The sequence below is a fragment of the Phocoena sinus genome, chromosome 10, assembly GCF_008692025.1.
Source record: "Phocoena sinus isolate mPhoSin1 chromosome 10, mPhoSin1.pri, whole genome shotgun sequence".
Taxonomy (NCBI): Eukaryota; Metazoa; Chordata; class Mammalia; order Artiodactyla; family Phocoenidae; genus Phocoena; species Phocoena sinus.
In genome coordinates this window covers 31,009,684-31,026,458 of record NC_045772.1, presented here as the reverse complement: position 1 = coordinate 31,026,458, position 16,775 = coordinate 31,009,684, and the positions used below count along the sequence as shown (strand labels likewise).

The following is a 16,775-nucleotide window of genomic DNA, read 5'->3' as shown; positions in this document are numbered from 1 at the left end:
AATAAAATGGGCAACCTAGAAGAAATGGAAAAATCCTTAGGTATAATATTCTAAGACTGAACCAGAAAGAAATAGAAAATATAAACAGACCAATCACAAGTACTGAAATTGAAACTGTGATTAAAAATCTTCCAACAAAGAAAAGTCCAGAATCAGATGGCTTCACAGGTGAATTCTATCAAACATTTAGAGAAGAGTTAATACCTGTCTTTCTGAAACTATTCTGAAACTATTATAAAAAATTGAACAGTATAGAGGTTCCTTAAAAAACTAAGAACAGGGCTTCCCTGGTGGTGCAGTGGTTGAGAGTCCGCCTGCCGATGCAGCGGACACGGGTTTGTGCCCCGGTCCAGGAAGATCCCACATGCCGCAGAGTGGCTGGGCCCATGAGCCATGGCCACTGAACCTGCACGTCCGGAGCCTGTGCTCCGCAACAGGAGAGGCCACAACAGTGAGAGGCCCGCTTACCACAAAACAAACAAACAAAACAACTAAAAACAGAACTGCCATGTGACCCAGCAATCCCACTCCTGGGCATATATCTGGAGAAAACCGTAATTCGAAAAGGTACATGCACCCCATTGTTCATTGCAGCACTATTTACAATAGCCAGGACACAGAAGCAACCTAAATGTTCATCGACAGATGAATGGATAAAGAAGATGTGGTACAGAAGATGTGGTACATATATACAAGGAGATATTACTCAGACATAAAAAGGAATGAAATAATGCTATTTGCAGCAACATGGATGTACCTAAAGATTATCATACTAAGTGAAGTAAGTCAGACAGAGAAGGATAAATATATATCACTTATATGTGGACTCTAAAAGGATGATACAAATGAACTTAATTACAAAAGAGAAACAGACTCACAGACTTTGAAGACAAACTTATGGTTACCAAAGGGGACAGGTCAGGGGGAGGGATAAATTAGGAGTTTTGGATTACCATCTACACACTACTATATATAAAATAGATAATCAACAAGGACCTACTTATAGCACAGGGAATTCTACTCAATATTCTGTAAAAACGTATATGGGAAAAGAATCTGAAAAAGAATGGAGATTATATATGTATAACTGAATCACTTTGCTGTACACCTGAAACTAACACAACATTGTAAATCAATTATACCCCAATATAAAATAAAAAACTATTACTTTAAAAAATGAAAATAATAAGCGTTGGTGGAGAAATTGGAACCCTCATGCATTGCTGTGGGAATATAAAGTGGTCACCTGATGTGGAAAACAGTTTGGCTATTCCTCAAAAGGTTGCAACACAGAATTAGCATACAATCTAGCAATTCCACTCCTGAGTATATATCCACAAGAACTGAAAGCAAGGACTTGAACAGATACTTGTACACCAATATTCATAGTGGCATTATTCACAATAGTCAAAAGATAAAAACAACCCAGTACCAATCAACAAATAAATGTATAAACAAAATGTGGTACACACATACAACTGAATATTATTTAACCATAAAAATAAATAGAATTCTACTACATGCTACAACATGGATGAACCTTGAAAACATACTAAGTGAAAACAAGACACAAAAGAAAATACCATATGATTCCATTAATATGAGGTACCTGGAATAGGCAAATTCAGAGAGAGTATAGGTTACCACGAGCTGGAGGGGAGAAGAAACATGGAGCTTATGTACCCATAATGAGGACAGAGTTTCTGTTTGAAATGATGACAAAGATCTCAAAATAGTGGTGATGGGTACATAACATTGTGAATACTTAATGCCAGGGAACTGTACACTTAAAAATGGTTAAAATGGTCAATTTTACGATATGTATATTTTACCACAATAAAACAAATAAGCCCTCCGAACATAGAGCAATAAAAATCTAAAAATAAAATTAAGAAAACAACTCAGTCTACATGAGCATCAAAAAGAATAAAATGTTTAGGAATAAATTTAACAAAAACAGTGCAAGGCTTATATACCAAAAACTACAAATAAACCATCAATGAAAGAAATTAAAGACCTAAATAAATGAAAAGACATTCCATACCCCATGTTCATGGAATGTAAGACTTAATATTGTTAAGATGGCAATATTCTCCAAATTGATATATACAGGTATACAATCCCCATCAAAATCCCAGCTGCCTGTTTAAAAGATATTGACATGGGGGTCTTAAAAGGCATATAGAAATGCAAGGAACCCAGAATAGCCAAAAGAATATTGAAGGACACATTTCAAGACTCACATTTCCCAGTTTCAAAATTCACTACAAAACTACAGTAATCAAGACAGCCATGGGACTGGTATAAGGACAGACATATAGATCAATGGAATAGATAGACCTTTCCATATACAGTCAATTGATTTTTGACAAGGTTGCCAAGATAATTTAATGGAAAATAATAGTCTTTTTCAAGAAACTGTGCTGGGAAAACTGTGTTTTTAAATTCAAAAGAATGGATTTGGGCCCCTACCTCACACCATGTACAGGATTAACTCAAAATGGATCATAAAGTTAACTACAGGAGCTAAAACAATACAAATCTTAGAAGACAACATAGGAGTAAATTTTCCTCACCTTGGATTAGACTGAAGCTTCTTAGATACAATACCAAACTAACAAATGACAAAATAACAAATTGGACTTTATCAAAACATACAACTTTTGTGCTTCAAAAGACAACAAGAGGGACTTCCCAGTGGTCCAGTGACTAAGACTCCATGCTCCCAATGCAGGGGGCCCAGGTTCTATCCCTGGTCAGGCGGCTATATACCACGTGCCATAACTAAGAGTTTGCATGCCACAATGAAGACCCTGCACGCAGCAAAGAAGATCTCGCATGTCTCAACTAAGACCCGGCGCAGCCAAATAAATAAATATTTTTTAACAGTAGGTAACAAGAAAGTGGGAACAAATCTCGCAGAATTGGGGAAAATATTTGCAAATCATGTATTTGATAAGAGACTTGTATGAGAACATATAAAGAATTCTTACAACTCAACAATAAAAAGACAACCCAGGGGCTTCCCTGGTGGCGCAGTGGTTGAGAGTCCACCTGCCGATGCAGGGGACACAGGTTCGTGCCCTGGTCTGGGAAGATCCCACATGCCACGGACTGGCTAGGCCCGTGAGCCATGGCTGCCGAGCCTGCGCGTCCGGAGCCTGTGCTCCGCAACGGGAGAGGCCACAACAGTGAGAGGCCCGCGTACCTCAAAAAAAAAAAAAAAGAAAAAAACATTAAACATTGAATTACTATGACCCAGTGATTCCACTCCTTGGTATATGCCCAAGAGAAATGACATCCTTTACATATATCCACCTAAAACTTGTACATGAATACACAGCAGCATTATTTAGAATAGCCAATAAAATGGAAACAACCTATATACATCAGAATGTTGTGATAATTAATGGAAAAACAAAATGTGGTATTATCCTTACAATGGATATCAGTTACCCACAAAAAAAGAATGAAGTACTGATACATCCTACAACACGATGAACCTTGGAAACAGTAGGCTGAGTTAAAGAAGCCATACACAAAGGCCACATATTATGTGATTCCATATGTATGAAATAGTCAGAATAGACAAATACAGGAAGACAGACTGAGATTAGTGGTTGCCAGGGGCTGGGAGGAGGGAAGAATGGGCAGAGGTCGGTAATGGGTATGTGGGTGATGAAAATACTCTAAAATTATTTTTGGAATGATTAAATATTCTAAAATTAGACAGCAGTGATGGTTGCACAACTTTGTGAATATTCTAAAAATCATTAAATTGTACTCTTTAAAACGGCAAGTTTTCTAGTATGTGAATTACCTCATTAAAGCTATTTTAAGAACAAAGAATCCAAATATATGCATCACAGAAATCACAGAATTAAAAAAAATTTTTAATCAGTTTTTCATTCCTGGTTGTCACTGGCATATGAGAGTTCCAGACAGAAGGTACCTCAAACATGGCATGTGTACTTCTAATGATGATGGTGGTGGTGGTGATGATGATGGTGACAATCAGCAAGTACAGAGCTTACTGTGTACTTGGCATTGTTTCAAGTGCTTTACACATGTTAACTGGTTTAATCTTCACAATAACCCGATCAGGTACGTTCTGTTCTACTATTATTCTCATTTTTCAAACTAGGAAACAGAGATACAGAGAGACTAAATAACTCGCCCAAGCTCACACAGGTAGGAAAGGTGTATGAAACATAACCAATCATAGATCTAAGAGATGCCAAAGCACTCTGGGTATTGTAACCTTGGGATCAAAGCCACTGTTCTGCATGATCTTCCCATCCATTTTTAGGAAGATGAAAACTTTCAAATTTCCCTCTGTCATAATCTTACTAATTCATCATCTGTTGAAAATAATAAAAACAAACTCAAAATCCACCACCCCCAGTTCAAACTTATTTTAAAATATGCATAAAACACATCTTATTACTCCTACCCAGCTGAGTGTATCTGCTCAGGTTCTTTTTGTTTGTTCACTTAACAAATACTTCTGGAGCCTCGCTCTGTGTGAGGCGCAGATCTCAATGGTGAGAACCTAGCAGTGGGTGGCAGGCCCCAAGACTCTGCTCTCCTAAAGCTTATGTTCTGGTACCTTCAGTTATTTGGTACCTTATCTTTTCTACTTTTGTTTTGTTGCATACCAGCCTATGTTTATCTCCAAAACCATCCTGGTCTCTGAGCAGTTATGCTCTGTACCCACAGTTTTCCACCTTTGTGATATACCTGACAATATTAGGGTCTGAACCTAAAATACCTGAATGAAAATGACTTTTTTGGGCAGAAAGCACTCATTAAAATCCACACCCCCCAAAGAATCCTATTACTAATGCTTTGAATTACTTAACTCTGTGTGATGAAGAAAATCTAAAACTGTCCTTGAAATGTTCAGAAGCAAAACTCCTAGCAATCATAGATCACAGAACAAGTTCACATAAAGGATTTTTAATGCCACTCATTAGCTGGGCCCAGAAGCACCTATGACCTACTTATTCATGTCCTGAGCTAAGGGAACTTAGAAAACAACCTACAGCACTTATCTACCAGGGTCCCCAGCTATTGGCTGGTGGCAAACAATGAAATGAAAGCAGTGTAAAAGTGAGTATGGAATATCTGAAGAATTCACCAAGAAGTCCTGTCTCACAATCACAGTCTGCATCCTGGTCCTAGGCAGCCACTTCATTGACTGGGGACATTGTATGGATGGCCATGCACAGCCATCCTCACCTTAAAATAAATAATTCCTGCTCAAAAGACAGACTTTTTTTTTTTTTTTTTTTTAACATTGCTTCTGCTGTGCCTTCTCTGCCCTCCTAGCATCTCTGCCCTCCTAGCATGACTGAATCTTTTTTGATCTCCAAATTTCAGCTTAATTGTCACATCTTCAGAAAAGTAGTCCCTGACCACCCTAATGAAGGTGGTCTGTCTACTGGCTACCATGGCCTCCTGATGTCTTCTTCTGTAACTGATCAGAGTTGTCTTTTCCTTCTCTATTGTCTGTCTCCCTCACTAGACTGTGCTATGCCTACTCTTCTGACCACTGTACTCCCTGGATTTAGCAGAAACATAAATATTTTTGAATATGTTAACCACTCACATGCAGAGTTTATCACCGCTCTCACAGATGGAAACCAAACTCTCTATGACCAGGACAGTCTTTTTTACACGGATCACAACATACCTAAGTATGTACACACATGGTCGCAAATATAACTAATTGTAGTAGCAGCTCCGGCCCTTCGTGGGAAAAGGCCTCAATCTAATTAACAAATTGGTCATCGAACCCTGGGGGATTGCAGTCAGGGTGGTTAGTGAAGAAAGGGCAGTAGGAAATGGGCAAAGAAAGATTTAAGGCCGTAGACAGTCTAGGCAGAAAAAGATCCGAATAACCTTAACAATAGTTTTCTTGTTTGGGACCCCCCAAAAAAAGTATATATATATATACATATATATATATATATATATATATATATATATACTATCATATGACACATAAAGATGAATAGAAAAGGGAAAAGGGTATGGGCAGAGAGAGAAAAAAAGTACGAGATCTCCATCCCACATTAGCCAACTGACAGATCTGTTCTCTGGTCTCTCAAAGCTATTTGGACCTAGATATGAGCAGATTCTTTCCCACCGACCAAGCCTGCCTTTGCTTCCTGTTTGTACAGGAAAAGAACAAGATGCACAGCTTGGGGAAGTTTCAATGCTCTCATTCATAAAATTTTAAAAAAAAATGAAAAGGGAAAAAATATGTTTAAGATTCTGGGTTATTAAAAGTCTAGCAAATGAGGCTGCAATACCTGCTTGCTCCCAGTACATTGAGGTCCTCTCCTACTTCAGAGTTGCTAATATTCATTTTTTGGGTGAATGCTTACTGAACACTGACATTATACTAAGCATTTACCAATGTTAAATGTGAGTACAATGTGATACCAGCAATCAAGGAGGAGTCTCTATTATGGGGAGAGAATTAAGACAGAGCAAGGCCGGGATCCCCTGCAGTGCCTGGCATATACCGGCAGTGAATAAGCAAGAAACACAAGCAAATGACTGTAAGAACAGAACAAATGCTTTGGAAGTCCATAAAAGGAAGAAATCACACATGTTCCCTTACCTCTTACTTTTTTTGCAGACACTTGAAGTACAGCAGGGTAACAATAACATTCATTGATTGATTCAGCAAATGAAGGCCGCCTATACGTAGGCATTAAAGCTACAGCAAAGAACAAATAAGATATGGTACCTTCCTTCACGGAGCTTACAGTTCTCCAGGGAACCAATTCCTTCAAATGGATGGCAGGGCAGTTACCACGCTTAAGTTCTCCTTGGATAAACTCATGGTTGCCATCTCAAAGATGGGAAATACAGCCTCACCAAGTGCACAGAATGAATGTGTGTGGCTAAGAAATCCTTATCTCTACAGGTTAAAAGGCTCCACTTTCCCTCTGAACATATATAATAGAGTAAAAAATACAGAGTTGACTGATGCAAACTACTCTGATAGTCCTGAGAGCTATATATAAAACCTGTCACATTCTGGGGACAAACGACTCTTAACAGGTTGTTTAAATGCCATGATTAATTTTAATGCATAAAGTTTCATTTGTCACATTAGAGAATGAATTCTTTTAATGCATCAACAGAAAGTGAAAACTGTGGCATTTGCAAGTAAATTTTTATTGGGAAATTAACCATTCAACAATGTAATCAAGGTCTACACATTTAAACTACTACTATTTATATCATTAACAATGAAACATTCAAGATACTGTGGTGCCCAATTACATATGGAAGTTCATGCATTATATTTATTCTCTTTCTTCCTCGCCTCTTCTCTCCCCCTTCTACTACCCTTCCTACTTACCCACTCAACTGTCTGGGCTGGCAAGTCAGAACTAATCACTGGCACCACTTCACTCTCGAGGAGGCAAAAGACCTGTACTCTGAAAACTACAAGACGCGGATGAAAGAAATCAAAGATGACACAGACAGATGGAAAGATATACCATGTTCTTGGACTGGAAGAATCAATATTGTCAAAATGACTATACTACCCAAGGTAATCTATAGAGTCAGTGCAACCCCTATCAAATTACCAATGGCATTATTCACAGAACTAGAACAAATAATTTTTAAATTTGTGTGCAACACAAAAGACCCAGAATAGACAAAACAATCTTGAGAAAGAAAAACAGAGCTGGAGGAATCATGCTCCCTGACGTCAGTCTATACACAAAGCTACAGTCATCAAAACACTATGGTACTGGCACAAAAACAGAAATATAGATGAATGGAACAGGATAGAAAGCCCAGAAATAAACCCACGCACTTATGGTCAATTAACCTACAACAAAGGAGGCAAGAATATACAATGAAGAAAAGACAGTCTCTTCAATAAGTAGTGCTGAAAAAACTGGACAGCTACATGTAAAGGAGTGAAATTAGAACATTCTCTAACACCATACACTCTCATAAGTCTTTGTTCATGCCATTGGTAGAGCATTCGTCACTTCTCATTATATTTGTGCTTTCATGTCTAATATTCCCTACCAGGTCATGGGGATTACTCTCGAGGGTAGGAGCCATAACTTGGTCATCTTTCTTCCTCAGGTGCCTAGCATAGTGCATGAGTCACATACAGGGCTTAACATTTGTTGAACTGAATTCAACTGACCGTCCTGCATCTGCTGAGCCATCCTCAAAATGTAAATATTAATAATTTGACAGTATTTGGAGAGAACTATTGATATAAACTCAAAGTCAAGCCAGTACGATTCTCTACTAAAAATTACTATCTTAGGCCTCCTCAAAGGCATAATGAGGGAGTAATGGAAGCATTTATCACTTAACTGCAAATCACTTCTTGATTTTTATCCCCCAAAAGTGTATTTGATGGTTTCTGGTGAAATAGCATAAGGATCTTCTGACAAGTGTGAACATGCAAAAGGAGGTACTTCACGTGTACAGATAAGCAGTGACCTGAACTGCAGATACATATTTAATAAATGGGTTAAAATAAGTCAGTTTGGGCTTATACTTAACCTTTCTAGTTTTGATTTAATTCTGTAAGTAGAGAACAAAACAGACCAAAGTCAGCAAAGTCTATCCCAAAGTGGTCTTGATCCCTCTAGCTAAAGTGAGTTTCCCATCACTGAAGGTTCTAAAGTAGACTAGGGATGATCACTTATCAGGGATATTGTGAGAAGTATACAAACATCGGATCAGGAAATTCAAACTGAATGCCCTTTAAGAGTCTGTTCCATTCCTGACATTCTGAGATTTTTTAAATCACTACACACACACACACACACACACACACACACACACACACACTCTTATAAAATGCCTGCCTGAAACAGACCAGGATAACAAAAAATACCTTTTGCCTGGACAAAAATAAAAGCAAATATTGCTTTTCAAAGAAAGAATGGATCATTTATCTTCAACAATAACAATTAGAATAGGGATTAGAAATTCCAATAATCTTTATATGGGATACAAAACAATGAAGACATACCATTTATTCAAACAAAATTGTTTTTACTTAGCACCTATGTGCCAGGAAAATTCTAGGTGCCAGAGATATAGGAGTATATTAGTTTCCTACCACTGCTGTAACAAATTACCACAAGTTTAGTGGCTTAAACCAACGCAAATTTACTTACTATCTTGTAGTTCTGAAGGTCCAAATAGATTTTATGGGGCTAAAATCAAGGTGTCAGCAGAGCTGTGCTCCTTCTGGAGGCTCCAGGGGAGAATCTGTCCTTGCCTCTTCCAGCTCCTGAGGCTGCCTACATTCATGGCTCTAGGCTGCATCACTCCAATCTCTACTTCTCTGATTCCTATGCCTCCCTCTTCCTCTGTAAGGACCATTGTGACTGTATTGGACCATAATCTAGGATAATCTCCCCATCTCAAGATCCTTAACTTAATCACATTTGCAAAGCCCCTCTGCCGTGTAAAGAAACATATTCACAGATTCTGGGGATGAGAACTTGGACATCTTTACGGACCACTGCTCTGCCTAACACAAGAAATGATTACACAAAAGAGACCCTGTTGGGCTTCCCTGGTGGCACAGTGGTTGAGAGTCCGCCTGCCGATGCAGGGGACACGGGTTCACGCCCCGGTCCGGGAAGATCCCACGTGCTGCGGAGCGGCTGGGCCTGTGAGCCGTGGCCGCTGAGCCTGCGCGTCTGGAGCCTGTGCTCCACAACGGGACAGGCCACAACAGTGAGAGGCCCGCGTACCGCAAAAGAAAAAAAAAAAAAAAAAAGAGACCCTGTTGACATGGGGTTATATTCCAGTGAATAAATATATAGATATGTGATGTAATGTCAGGTAGTAACCATGGTTATGAAGAAAAATAAAGCTGGGCAAGGTGTTACATTATGACTTAGCTCCACTGATGATGCATTTTTTAAATTGGGAGCATGTTAAGTTTGGGATGCCTATGAGCCCTCCAAGGGGAAGAATCATGAATACAATTGGAAATATATGATTCTAGATTTCTGTGGAGAGGTTGGGGCTAAAGATATAAATTTGGGAGTTATCGGAATATATATACATATATTTACCAGTTTTTATAAAGGATACAAACGAACAGCCAGGTGAAGAGGTACATAAGGCAAGGTCTGGAAGGGTACCAATTGCGGAAGCTTCTGTTCCCTTGGAGTTGGGGTATCCGGCATATAACTATTTACAGCCATGGCTCTATGATCAAACAAGAGGGAGAAGCCAAACAAAAGAACAGCTGCGAAGACTTTAGAAGGCAGGAAGAGAAGGAGCAGGAAAGGTGACTAGCGACCCATGAGGTAGGAGGGGTACTGGACCCAAAGGTAGGTAAGGAAAAAGTTTCAAGGGGAAGGGAGTGATCACTAAGACCAAGTCCTATAGAAAGGCTGATTCGGATGAATACTGGGACCTTGACATGAGTGGAATGGTGGGGACAAAAGCTTAACTGAAGTGGATTCAGAAGAGTAGAAAGTGAAGAAATGAAGACTGAATATATGCCTTTCTTTCGAGGAGTTTTGCTATAAAGGGGAGCAGAGCAATGAGACAGGACTTGGAAAGGGATGAGGGGTCAAATGAAGTTTTCCTTTTTAAAGATGGGAAATACATTACAAACGTGGGCTGATGGAAAAGATCGAACAGAAAGAGAGCACTGATGTCACAGGACGCTGAGGAGATAACTACTTGGTAAATGGATTGCTAGGCAGTACTGAGTGCCCCTGGAGCTTTGTATAAATAAATTTAAAGGGAGATCAGTCAGCATGGCTGTCTAGTTGAATTCAGTTGCTTGGGTGTAGGTACAGAGTAGGCAGAAAAAAAAAAGATTTAACCAGGCTGAAGTTTTTTGGGGTGAGTACAAAGGAGAGAGAAAGGGGCAAGGGTATGGCTACGATGATGGACTATAGAATCTAAGCCCATAAAGGCGAGACACACAGACACAGAAGGTGGGCAATGAAAAGGCAGAGGCTCAGTGGATTGGAGGTCCTTCTGGGGTTGATGAGTTATCAAAACTGAAGGACTAGAGGAAGTGGTGGCCAGTGCGTGGGAGGCTTTACACTGAGTTTACCATTAACACAAAGGATTTAGACAGTCACTGAGTTCATCTGAGAATCCTGACCAAGAGAGGATGGCTGTCTTTCAGAAGTGACTCAGAGTGTTGCTCTGTCTTTGAGATCAAAAGCCAGTGTTAACCAAGAAGTGGATGGATTAATCAGAAAAACAGAATGAAGAGCTATGGAGTCACCCATGTGGGGCTGTCACAGGACCACAACACAGGCAGGATTCGTTCCCAATTTCTAAAACTCTTAAGAAGAAAAGGCTGTTGATCCTGAAGAAGAAAACCACATCTCTTCTATGTTACATCTGCACAGTGTATTGTATATCCTTGTAGGAACATACCCACCTGATCCAGTCTCATTGATTTAAAAATACTTCTAGGATAAAATCAGAGAATGTCATGTGAAATTTGTGTCTCCCAGACTAAAGTCGCTGAGCTGAGAAAGCCTTCTGTTTATCCCTTGGGAAAAATCATACATCTTTTTCTCAAAGAGAGAAAAAGAGGCTTTGGGGATAAGGTTTTACTGAGGGCTTTGATTTTTCTTCTTCAAACCAAATTGGACGTTTCATGTTTGTCAGAAGACTTGAAAAACACCCCCGCCCCAATGCAACTATCAAGTAGGAAATCTGAGTGATTAATTCAGTGCCCTTGAAAATGACAGCCGAGGCCATAAATCTGTCTATCTTTGTCTTTAATCTTTACTATCATCTCCAGAGAAGCTTATTACTTTTGAAGCCATGAATAGGTAGGATACAGCTAGGACAAATAAAATCTGTACAAAAATTTCCTTTCATGTTTCACTATTTACATGATTAGGCAAACACAAACTATGAATCCCTTAAAGGAATATTTGTCTTGTAATGCCTTATGCTGAGTCTACAACTGTGCACTGCACCAGGTAAATTTTAATTAATGATAAAGTACTTACCAGAATTATCTGGGGGAGGTGGAGGGAGACAGCAGGTAGTCAGTGAACTAGAATTAGTACTCTCTCTTCTGAGTTAATATAAAACTAAAAATTCTAATCCCAGTGTTCTAGACAAGTAGAATACCAATAAAACTTTCTGTAAATTCCAAAGAGAAAACAAGTAGTCATTACATCTTTTGTGAATCCTGCTGTTATACCCCAAAGGCCTACAGAATAAGGGATTCATTCTTATTATCTCTTCCATATAGAATCAACAAGAATATTTTATGCAAGTTGCTGAAATGACAAGGGCAGAAATCAACCATTATTTATAGCGATACCTTACTATGTTCAAAAAAGGTGTGTGCATGTGTGAATCTAAATTCTGAGGCAGGTAATAACTTATATTGTACAATGATGTACTTTTTTAACAGATATTTTACATTCAAGTAAGGATTACATCTTGGAGAAAACTGAAGTTTGACTTGGAAAACCACACTTGGTTTAGTTTCACCCACATCATGTCTCAAAAAAGCCATCTGTTCACCTTTCAGAAAGCTGCCCCCTTCTTTGCATACAGAACAGCAATCAAGTGAAATTAATACAGGCATGAATAAGCAATGCAACCTCACTGCAACACTAACATTTCTGAATGAATCTGTAATCCCTCTTTTTATCTCATAATAACTGATTTTTTAAGTTCCAATTTTGCTTTCAAAAATTCGTTGAAAATAAAACTACGAAGTGAAGTAAGTCAGAAAGAGAAAAATATCACATGGTATCATTTATATGTGGAATCTAAAATATGACACAAATGAACCTATCTATGAAACAGAAACGGACTCACAGACATAGAGAACATACTTTGGGTTACCAAAAGGGTGGGGGGGGGAATGGATTGGGAATTTGGAATTAGCAGATATAAACTATTATATGTAGAATGGATAAACCACAAGGTCCTACGGTATAGCACAGGCAACTATATTCAATACCCTGTGATAAACCATAATGGAAAAGAATATGAAAAAGAAGGTATATATATGTATAACTGAATCAATTTGCTGTATGGCAGAAATTAACCCATTGTAAATCAACTACAATAAAGTAAAAATTTTTTTAAATTCAATGAAGAGATATAAGAATAATAAAGCAACCCTCTCCCCTACCTTAAGAAACAAAGTATACCCTTTTATGATCTATCTCCCTGCCTTTCCCTCTTAAAGGATACCACCATCTTGAATAGTGTCTATCATCCCAATCTATGTCCCTTTACTTTTATCACATAGGTAGACATCCCTAAGCAGCAGTATTGCTTTTGTGTGTATTCAAGCTTCACATAAAATAGTATTAGATCTCTTTAGTATTTTCTGTTAACCAACATTGTTGGGTTTGTCTATGGTGTTGCAGGTAGGTCTACTTCACTTATTTTCCTTGCCAAATAGTATTCCATTGATTGGGTATTCCACAATTTATGTGTCCTTTGTACTGTTAACTAGCACTGAATTCCACAGTAAGCATTCTTATAAATGTCTCCTGTACACAGGTAGGTGAGTTCCTCTAACGTGTCATAGTTCAGTTATAGTTTTACCAGATACTTTCCCAAATGGTAGAATCAACTTACTCTTCCATGAGCAAAAGAAAATCCTCCCTTTTTCTACAAAGTCAAAAATATTTGATTGTCAGGCATTTTAAATTTTAACAAAATTATGGGCAGGAAATGGTATCCCATGGTTTTAATTTCATTGTTTGTTTCCTTGATTATTGGTAACTTGAGCATATTTTATGTGTATATTGATCATTCTTCTGCAAATTACCTATTTAAGTCCTCTGTCCACTTTTTAGTTGGTCTGCTTCTTTTTTCTAATTTATATTTAAGAGTTCCTTCTATAGAGAGAAATACAAATCAAAACAACAATGAGGTACCACCTCACGCCAATTAGAATGGCCGTCATTTAAAAGTCTACAAATAACAAATGCTGGAGAGCATGTGGAGAAAAGGAAACCCTGTTACACTGTTGCTGGGAATGTAAGTTGGTGTAACCACCGTAGAAAACAGTATGAAGGTTCCTCAGAAAACTAAAAATAGAACTACATATGATCCAGCAATCCCACTCCTGGGCATATATCCAGACAAAACTATAATTCAAAAAGACACATACATCCCTATGTTCTTAACAGCACTACTCACAACAGCCAAGACATGGAAGCAACCTATATGTCCTTCGACAGATGAATGGATAAATAAGATGTGGTACATATATACAGTGGAATACTACTAATCCATAAAAAGAATGCCATGTGTGGCTACATGGATGCAACCAGAGATTATCATACTAAGTAAAGTAAGAAAGAGAAATACCATATGATATCACATATATGTGGAATCTAAAATATGACACAAGTGAACCTATCTATGAAACAAACAGAATCAGGGATATAGAAAATAGACTGGTGGTTGCCAAGGGGAGAGGGAGGTGGGGGAGGGATGGAGTAGGAACTTGTGATTAGCAGATGCAAACTGTTATATAGAGAATGGATAAGCAACAAGGTCCTACTGTAGAGCACAGAGAACTATATTCAATGTCCTGTGATAAACCATAATGGAAAGAATGTGTGTGTGTGTGTGTGTATATATATATGTATGTATGTATGTATGTAAACTGAATCACTTTGCTATATGGCAGAAATTAACACAACATTGTAATTCAACTATACTTCAATAAAAATTTTAAAAAGTTGCTTATATATTATGGATACCAATACTTTGTTTATATGTGTAATACATCCCCTACTCTGTGGATTGTGTTCACTTTTATGGGATTTTTTACAGAAGTTTTTTGTTTTAAATGTAGTCAAATTTATTAAACTTTTTCTTTTATGATTCGTACATTTTATATTTTGCTTAAGCAATCCTTGCCTACCCAGAATACATAAATATATTCTTCTGTTTTCCTTTAGAAGTTTTGAAGTATGGGGTTTCACACTTAAGCCTTTAACCCATCTGGTATTGATTTCATTTGTGGTTAAAAGTAAGAACATAATTTTTTATTTTTCATATAGCTAGCTATATGAAACAACATTTATTGAACAGTTGACTTAGTGACAAACCCATCTTCATGGGTCTACAAAATCAGGCCTTTCATAGACCAACCATCTGCACTTGTGTGGGTCTGCTTATGTGCTCTCCATTGTGGATTCTTTGTCTCTCTGTGTAACAATATCACACTTAGAGCTTAAAGAGTCCCCAACCTTCAAATTTCTTCAGAATTGTCCTATTTTGGGCCCTTCGCTCTTCCATGTATGCCATAAAATCAACTTTTTAGGTTTCTTGAAAAACCTTAATAGGATGTTTATTGGAATTGCCTTGAATTTGTAGATTTATTCAGGGAGAACTAACGTCTTTATGACACTGAGCCTCCCTAACTACAAACATAATATTCCAAAACACGTGGAACATTTAATAAATTTCAACTTATCCTCTCGTGGAGGCCACTCTAATATTTTCTGTATCTTTTCAATTTTAGTATACGTGCTGCAAAAGCAAATACACCACCACCATTTTAGTATCATGATAATGTACACGGAGAGCCGACCAAACCAACAAGCCAAATGTTGTCCTCAAATAACTATCCTCATTATTTTTATGAAACACAAAATTATCACAGAGTCAGGATTATTTAGAATAAATTTATGAAAAATTATTTCCTGGGCTTGCTCTCTTAAGATAAATAATGCCATTCTTTGACCTTTTTTACAGGCCTATTTTCTGTTCCTCAAAACCCTTCAAGTGCCGAGTTCAGGAGACGTGAGCTGTGTGTTAAAAGTCATGAGATAATTTCTTTTTTTAATTGCACATACACAGTAACTCATGCTTTGCTCACTTCAATAAGACTAGCTTCTTTACTGTGTTTTAATACTATGAAGAGGCAATTTTAAGGCAGGAATTTATCCAATCATTTAACAAAGCTACATCCAGAAAACTGGCAAGCTTTTCCGAACATCTTTTAGAGGGCAAATATTACATTTATTTATGTTCTATTCACCATCTAGCATAATGTGAACATTCTAGTACGATTAATGATAAAACTGTGATTATAACAGTAATGTATACTCACAGCTGGGTATTGAGAACCACTCTTCTATTTATTGTTCATTATATCATTCAGAAGACAGAGAGTGAAAGCTTTCTATGAGATCTCAGTATACACAGTGCACTTTATGTAAGTTCACTTCAATTTGCATTTGCAAAATAATGAAGTCTTTCCTCATCTTCCCCAAATAGATGCAATTTGCCTGTTCTAGATCTCTAGAAAAATTCAATTTTGTTTCTTAAAGGTAATTATCAATTTTCCCTGCATTTCTGCTGTTTGTGATACTGTATAATTATCCATGCTATCATATAATATGGCGCTAAATTAATGGGGCATCAAGTCACACGGACTTGGGTTTAATCTTGTCTCTTCTGTGTACTGACTGTATGACCTTGGACAAATTACTTGGCTTCTCTAAGTGTTAGTTTCCTCACCTGTAAAATGAAGAAAATAACCCTGGGCTACATTATAAGGTTGCTGTGAGAATACAGGTAAAGAGTTTAATCTATAGTTTGTGATCAGTTACCTATCATTATCAATATTATCAAATTGTGTCCTCCCCCCAACTCCACTAAAATCTAAATTGCACTTTTCTAGAAGGCAGAAGCCATAGCTCACCTTCTTTTGGATAGTTGACAATATGGTGAGTGCCTCCTATGTGTAAGGCATACATAAAGTAATAAAATTTGTT

The 16,775-nt window shown here is 37.7% G+C and overlaps 1 protein-coding gene and 1 non-coding gene across 7 annotated transcripts in view; both read right to left on the bottom strand.

Annotated features, from left to right (window-relative positions):
* Window positions 1–16,775, bottom strand: part of POC1B (POC1 centriolar protein B) — a 102,703-nt gene that overhangs the window by 9,080 nt on the left and 76,848 nt on the right. The window lies entirely within an intron of this gene.
* On the bottom strand, window positions 15,436–15,537 carry LOC116761388. The gene has a single exon (XR_004351961.1). It is a non-coding gene; the product is annotated as a U6 spliceosomal RNA (small nuclear RNA).